The 5,485-nt window shown below is 37.9% G+C and overlaps 1 long non-coding RNA gene across 1 annotated transcript; it reads right to left on the reverse strand.

Annotated features, from left to right (window-relative positions):
- Positions 1-354: 354 nt before the first annotated feature.
- LOC114255981 (uncharacterized) lies at positions 355-1,801 on the reverse strand. The gene is made up of 2 exons (XR_003627022.2): positions 1,610-1,801; positions 355-698 (listed from the first exon to the last, which is right to left on the reverse strand). It is a non-coding gene; the product is annotated as an uncharacterized LOC114255981 (long non-coding RNA).
- Positions 1,802-5,485: the final 3,684 nt, after the last annotated feature.

The raw sequence follows: 5,485 nt of genomic DNA on the forward strand, positions 1-5,485 counted from the left end.
TAATGTATTCACACCCAAACAGCATATCTATCTCAAGATATGCATTTGCATATCTATCTCAAGATATGCATCAGAAGTCCCAACATTAATGTATTCACACCAAATTCAACCTCATACATGTTCACACACAAAACAAGAACAAATTCTTTTGATTGTGATACCTGAACCTTAATTTAGATTGGAGACATTTGTTAATAATATTTGATTCCACATAAGCTGGCTATTATCCAAAATTTTGAATGTTAGTTATATAATACAATACCTATCTAGGCCTTGAAAACAAAATTAGGCAATCTGTATTCATTTTGCGTTTCAATAACTCTCCTGATCACTAAGAAAAATTAACCAAAAGACAGCAAAGATGAAATAGGAAATTGATTTTAAAATAGGAAAACAAAAATGAAATAGGAAATTGATTTTAAAACAAAGATGAAATGGGAAACAACCTCACTCCTCAAATCTGAGGCACCACCAAGGATAACTATGAACACAAACAACTAGAACCCCTTACAACATTATATAATTGATAACAGAGATCAAAACAGAATTTCAGCAAGCCATAGCACACAGTTCAGCCCAATTTCAGCAACTACAACTGCAAATTCAGCACAATTTCATCAACTTTTCTCAGCAACATGAACAACAACCTTTGGCACAGCAACAATTAACAAAATGTGGAACATTTCCAGTGTTTATATCTGCTACAGAAAAAAAAAATTAAATAAAAAGAAAACACACAGTAGCAGATTGGAGAAGTGATAAAACACAATTAATTTCCATCCTTATTAATTTCCTTCACCATTGTTTTCTTAGCAGCCAAACAACATATTTGTGAACACAGGTTTTCCTTCACCATTGTTTTCACCATTAATTTCCATCCTTATTAATTAATGTTTAAGAACAAATCAATTTACTTAATGTTAAGGTCAGAAACTGAAAACTCCATGAACAGTTTCCACACTGTTAGCTCTAAATGTCTTTATTGACTTGGATTCACATTATTCAATCAAACACTTGATTTAGATCATTGACAATCATATTATTCAATCAAATCTTCCAAATATATATATAGTTGGTTCGATCAATATAGTTGGTTCAATCTAGTATGCAGTGGACAAATCAAACCCACTTCATAAAATTTCAAAGATATTTCTCACAGATATTTCAGAGCTATTTCATAAAATTTCAGAGGTATTTCACAAATCAAACCCAAATATATATAAAGTTGGTTCAATCAATTTTTTCTGGTAATCTTCTTTGACAATTATAATTATTTCAGAGCTCTTGATCGGTGAACAAAGAAGATTACCAGAGCTATTTCACAAAATTTCAGAGCTATTTCACCATCATGATAGCCAAAAATCTGAACATAATACCATTTTATAAAATTTCTGAGCTATATTCAGATTTTTAATCTAATACTTCTGGTGTATAGCTAATACCGAAATCTGAATATAATCTAATACCATTTTATTTAAATCAGATTTTTATGTAATACCATTACCATTCCAAATAACTGAATATAGCTCTGAAAGGAAATCATTTTATAAAATTATCATATTTCTGGATGAAGATTACCGAAATCAAATGTTCAAGTAGATTCACTCACTTTGAGAAAGATTACAGAGATCTGAGAACTTCTCGCCGTCGTCGGGAGTGGGTCGCCGGTGAAGGTGAGTCGCCGATAAGGGTGGGTCGCCGGTGCGGGTGGGTTCGGTGGAGAACAAGCGGGCTGAGTGAGAGTGAGTGACAGTCAGTGTATACTCTATAACCTGTGTAAAGCTTTGGGCAGGAATTTTCTGAAATTTCAATTTCAATTTTTTATTTATTTATTTATTTTTTATAGCCGTTGGATGTGCAACGGTTGATCTCAGCCGTTGCACGCAGGAAGTGAAGGAGGATTCTCAAGGAGGGGATCCGAACTCCTTGACAATGGCCCCAGTTTGGTAGGTTTTTTTTAAGTTAAAATCTAATGATTAGAAAGTAAAAGTTAAAAGTACCAATTCCTCAAATTCTAAACAATCCGTTTGTCTAGCTTATTTAAAGCTATTTCTGTTTAATAAGCTAGTATGACACAATTTCCAAATTAACATAAGCTATTATTCCCTCTTAGAATTTATAAAGTAACAAGTGGTTCCTACATTACATTACTAACTTTGAATCCATAACTTGCTTTTTCTTTGCTTCCACTTCTGTTAGTGTGCTTCTCCTTTTAATTATTACTTGTTTACAAATCCTATAGAAATGGTATTTTTGCAGTACAGGTCCTTCCAATTCAATGCTTTGGATGGTAATTTTACTTTTGTGTTGGATTGTATTTCACCAACAAGAAGAAAAAACCCACCAGCACTAATTGATATTCATGCCATGACTTATGAGTAGTTGTTTTTTTTAACTACTGGGACTGACAATTGCTTCAGATTAATCCTCCTCTTTTGGAGGAAAAAATCATCTGACCTGTCAAAAATCAAACTTAGAACATTTTTCTTAATTTTTTTTTTTTGTTTTTTGTTTTGGGATTGGCATTGGTGTGTCTGGATCAAAGCCCCACTAATCCCTAGGGGTGCATAGACCCTCGACAAGGAGAAAATTAAATAAAACCAAAAAAATATGGGAATAAAAAATATTTCTCTTAACCTTGTTTTTATCTATGGATTCAGAAAAGAATTTCTTTTTGCTTATCAAATTGATAAATTAGATTCAGTCACATTGATGAATTAGATTCAATCTAGGGAACAAAACAAAGAGATCGGTGGACATTCAGTGTCATGTGGTATTTTATTTTATATAAACTATCCTACCTTTTGAGCAAGTAGTGAGAGCCATAATTAATCATCATGATCATAGTTGTTGTGGGGACATAATTTTTGAGTGCCAACACGTGGCCAAGGTGACGCCGAAGTGTCAGCCAAGGTGCCACATGTCTTGGTCATGACGCCGAGGTGATCTCGGCTAGGCCGAGGTTATCTCCGAAGATAAGCGGATAAGGGACAAGAGTCCTAGAATGGGAGAAGACTTCAGTTTGGGTAAAGATAAGACTCTTAGAGAGTTTATCCCAATCCTACTAGGAATCTAAGATTAGCAGTAATTCTAAGTTCATTGAAGCTAGGCTTCTATTGGGACTAGGTTTGCGTTAGCTATAAAAGAGAGACACCCTCATGGGTCTAAGGTATGTTTTTTATGCTCTAAATAGTGAGTTAAGCACTTTTGCTATCTTTAAGATAACTGACTTGATCGTTGGAGTGCCCCCGGGTGGACGAACCACCGCCGAAATCTCTTCTTTTTGGGATAGGTCGTTTGGGCTTAATCTATTCTGCTAGTGTTCTCCAGCTGAGTTCTTGATTGGCAGTGTGGTCAGAAATTGACACACACACTTTGGCACCGTCTGTGAGAAAGAAAGGAGAATAGATGGCTAACGACAGACAGAAAGAGAAGGTTAGGGACGACACCCCTACTGAGAGTGGGAAACATATTGACCTTGACGTCGAAGAAGACAATTGCAATGAAGAGACTCGTGATAAGAATCACGGAGGAAAGGATGTCGGCCAGGAGGGCGGCGTACCGAAGAAATTGAACCGAAGCGGGTATTATAACGAGGACGACCTCTAGGTATGAAAAGATAGATGCCTGCGGAGGGACGACGAGATGAAGGGAATGGCGAACAAATTGGCGGACCTGCAAACAGTTGTCAATTTCCTGATGCAGAACAACGTCATGCAGCCACTGTTCCCGCTACAAGATACGCCGATTCCAGCGGCCAAGAAAGGTGCCCAGAAAGGGGGGCAGAAAATAGTTCCTGCAGTCCCTCAGCATGGCGGGACCAAGGGACATTCTCACCGGCCTTCGCGGGAAGTCGGGCATGGAGAATCCCAAAAAACACGATCTCGGCCTAGATGATTAGGTCCGAGAAGAGAAGAGCTCAACCTAAAATGAACAAATTCCAGATTCTACAAGACAATATCTCGGCCTAGATGATTAAGTCCGAGAAGAGAAAAGCTCAGCCTAAGTTAAAGACTTTTTATATAAGGTCCACAAAGGAGTAGGTGGAAGCCATGCAGAGGGCTGGAGAATGATGCTTGAGAGTTGGAATTTTCAAGCCAAGATCGGTTTAACACTTGTTGAAATTTTTAAAAAAGATTTACAAGTTGAAGTTAAACTGAGGTCATGTTTAACACTTGTTGAAATTTAAGAAAAATTTACAAGTTGAAGTTAAATGAGGTCATGTTTAACACTTGTTGAAATTTTAAAAAAATTTACAAGTTGAAGTTAAATCGGGGTCATGATTAAAGGAATAAATGATATAGGTTCCATCACCTCAGGATGCCGAGGTAATAGAACCTATGGGGCAGTTGTGGGGACATAATTTTTGAGTGCCAACACGTGGCCAAGGTGATGCCAAAGTGTCAGCCAAGGTACCACGTATAGCGACCCCGGTCTTTTCTCTTTAAATTATTGTATCCGGACTTAGGTTCCGTGGATCCTGTCATTACTTATTGGTTGTTGTTGTCCTTTAATCTCTTTGTATTTGAAGTATAGGTTGTGTTGGGCGGGTCTGTTACAGGTTGGTTGATTTTTGATGCCAATAGGTAATGCCCAGATTTTGGCCTTCACGCTCGAGCGGAAGTTTTAACGCTCGAGCGGTTCCTTCGTTGTTGCTTCTCCGCTCGAGCGGGAATTTTGACGCTCGAGCGTGATTTTCCATCTCCCAGTATTTTGCTCTGCAGTTCTTCCGCTCGAGCGGTAGTTTTTACGCTCGAGCGTGATCCCTTGTTTTTGCTCCTCCGCTCGAGCGGGGAGTTTGACGCTCGAGCGGGTGCTAGCGCCTGCAAAACTTCTGGAAGGGTGCAATCGACGCTCGAGCGGCTTTCTTCACGCTCGAGCGTGATTCTGTGTCTTACGCTCGAGCGGGGCTTTCTACGCTCGAGCGTAGAGTCGATTATATCAGTCCGTGATTTCACTTTTTGGATCACTTTTTTGACCTACTTTTCCTTCATAACTTTTTAAAAACCGCCCCTGGAGTGTTTTTATCTCTCTCTCTCCCTCTACACACCTTCTCTCTTACGATTGATCTACTTAGAGTGAGTTTCTACCTTAGATCCTTTATTAAAAAGTTAGAGTGAGTTGAGGGCTTCGTTTTAATCTGAGAAACTTGGGATTTGGAGCACGTTGGTCTTTGGTCTTCATCTCCATCTTCTCCATACGGGTTATTTTCTTCGAGGTAGGGATTTTCCTACTCCATTTTATATGCTTTGTTCTAAGTTTGGTATTTTGATAGGTTGGGGACACTTTGAAAATTTTGGGAAAAAAACCCTAGTTGAATTGCTAAATTGATTTGAGTAATTAATTTAAGGAAATTGGGGAATTTGGTTAAATCCATGAAATTGGGGAATTTATTGATTAAATGGTGTAGTTGGATAATATAAATCACTCGCCTATTGAATTGTTGGTATATTTATTTTTCGAGTCTGTTTTGGGCTATCGGTGG

This window comes from Camellia sinensis, chromosome 1 (assembly GCF_055761805.1).
Source record: "Camellia sinensis isolate YWXY chromosome 1, ASM5576180v1, whole genome shotgun sequence".
In the NCBI taxonomy this organism is placed as follows: domain Eukaryota; kingdom Viridiplantae; phylum Streptophyta; class Magnoliopsida; order Ericales; family Theaceae; genus Camellia; species Camellia sinensis.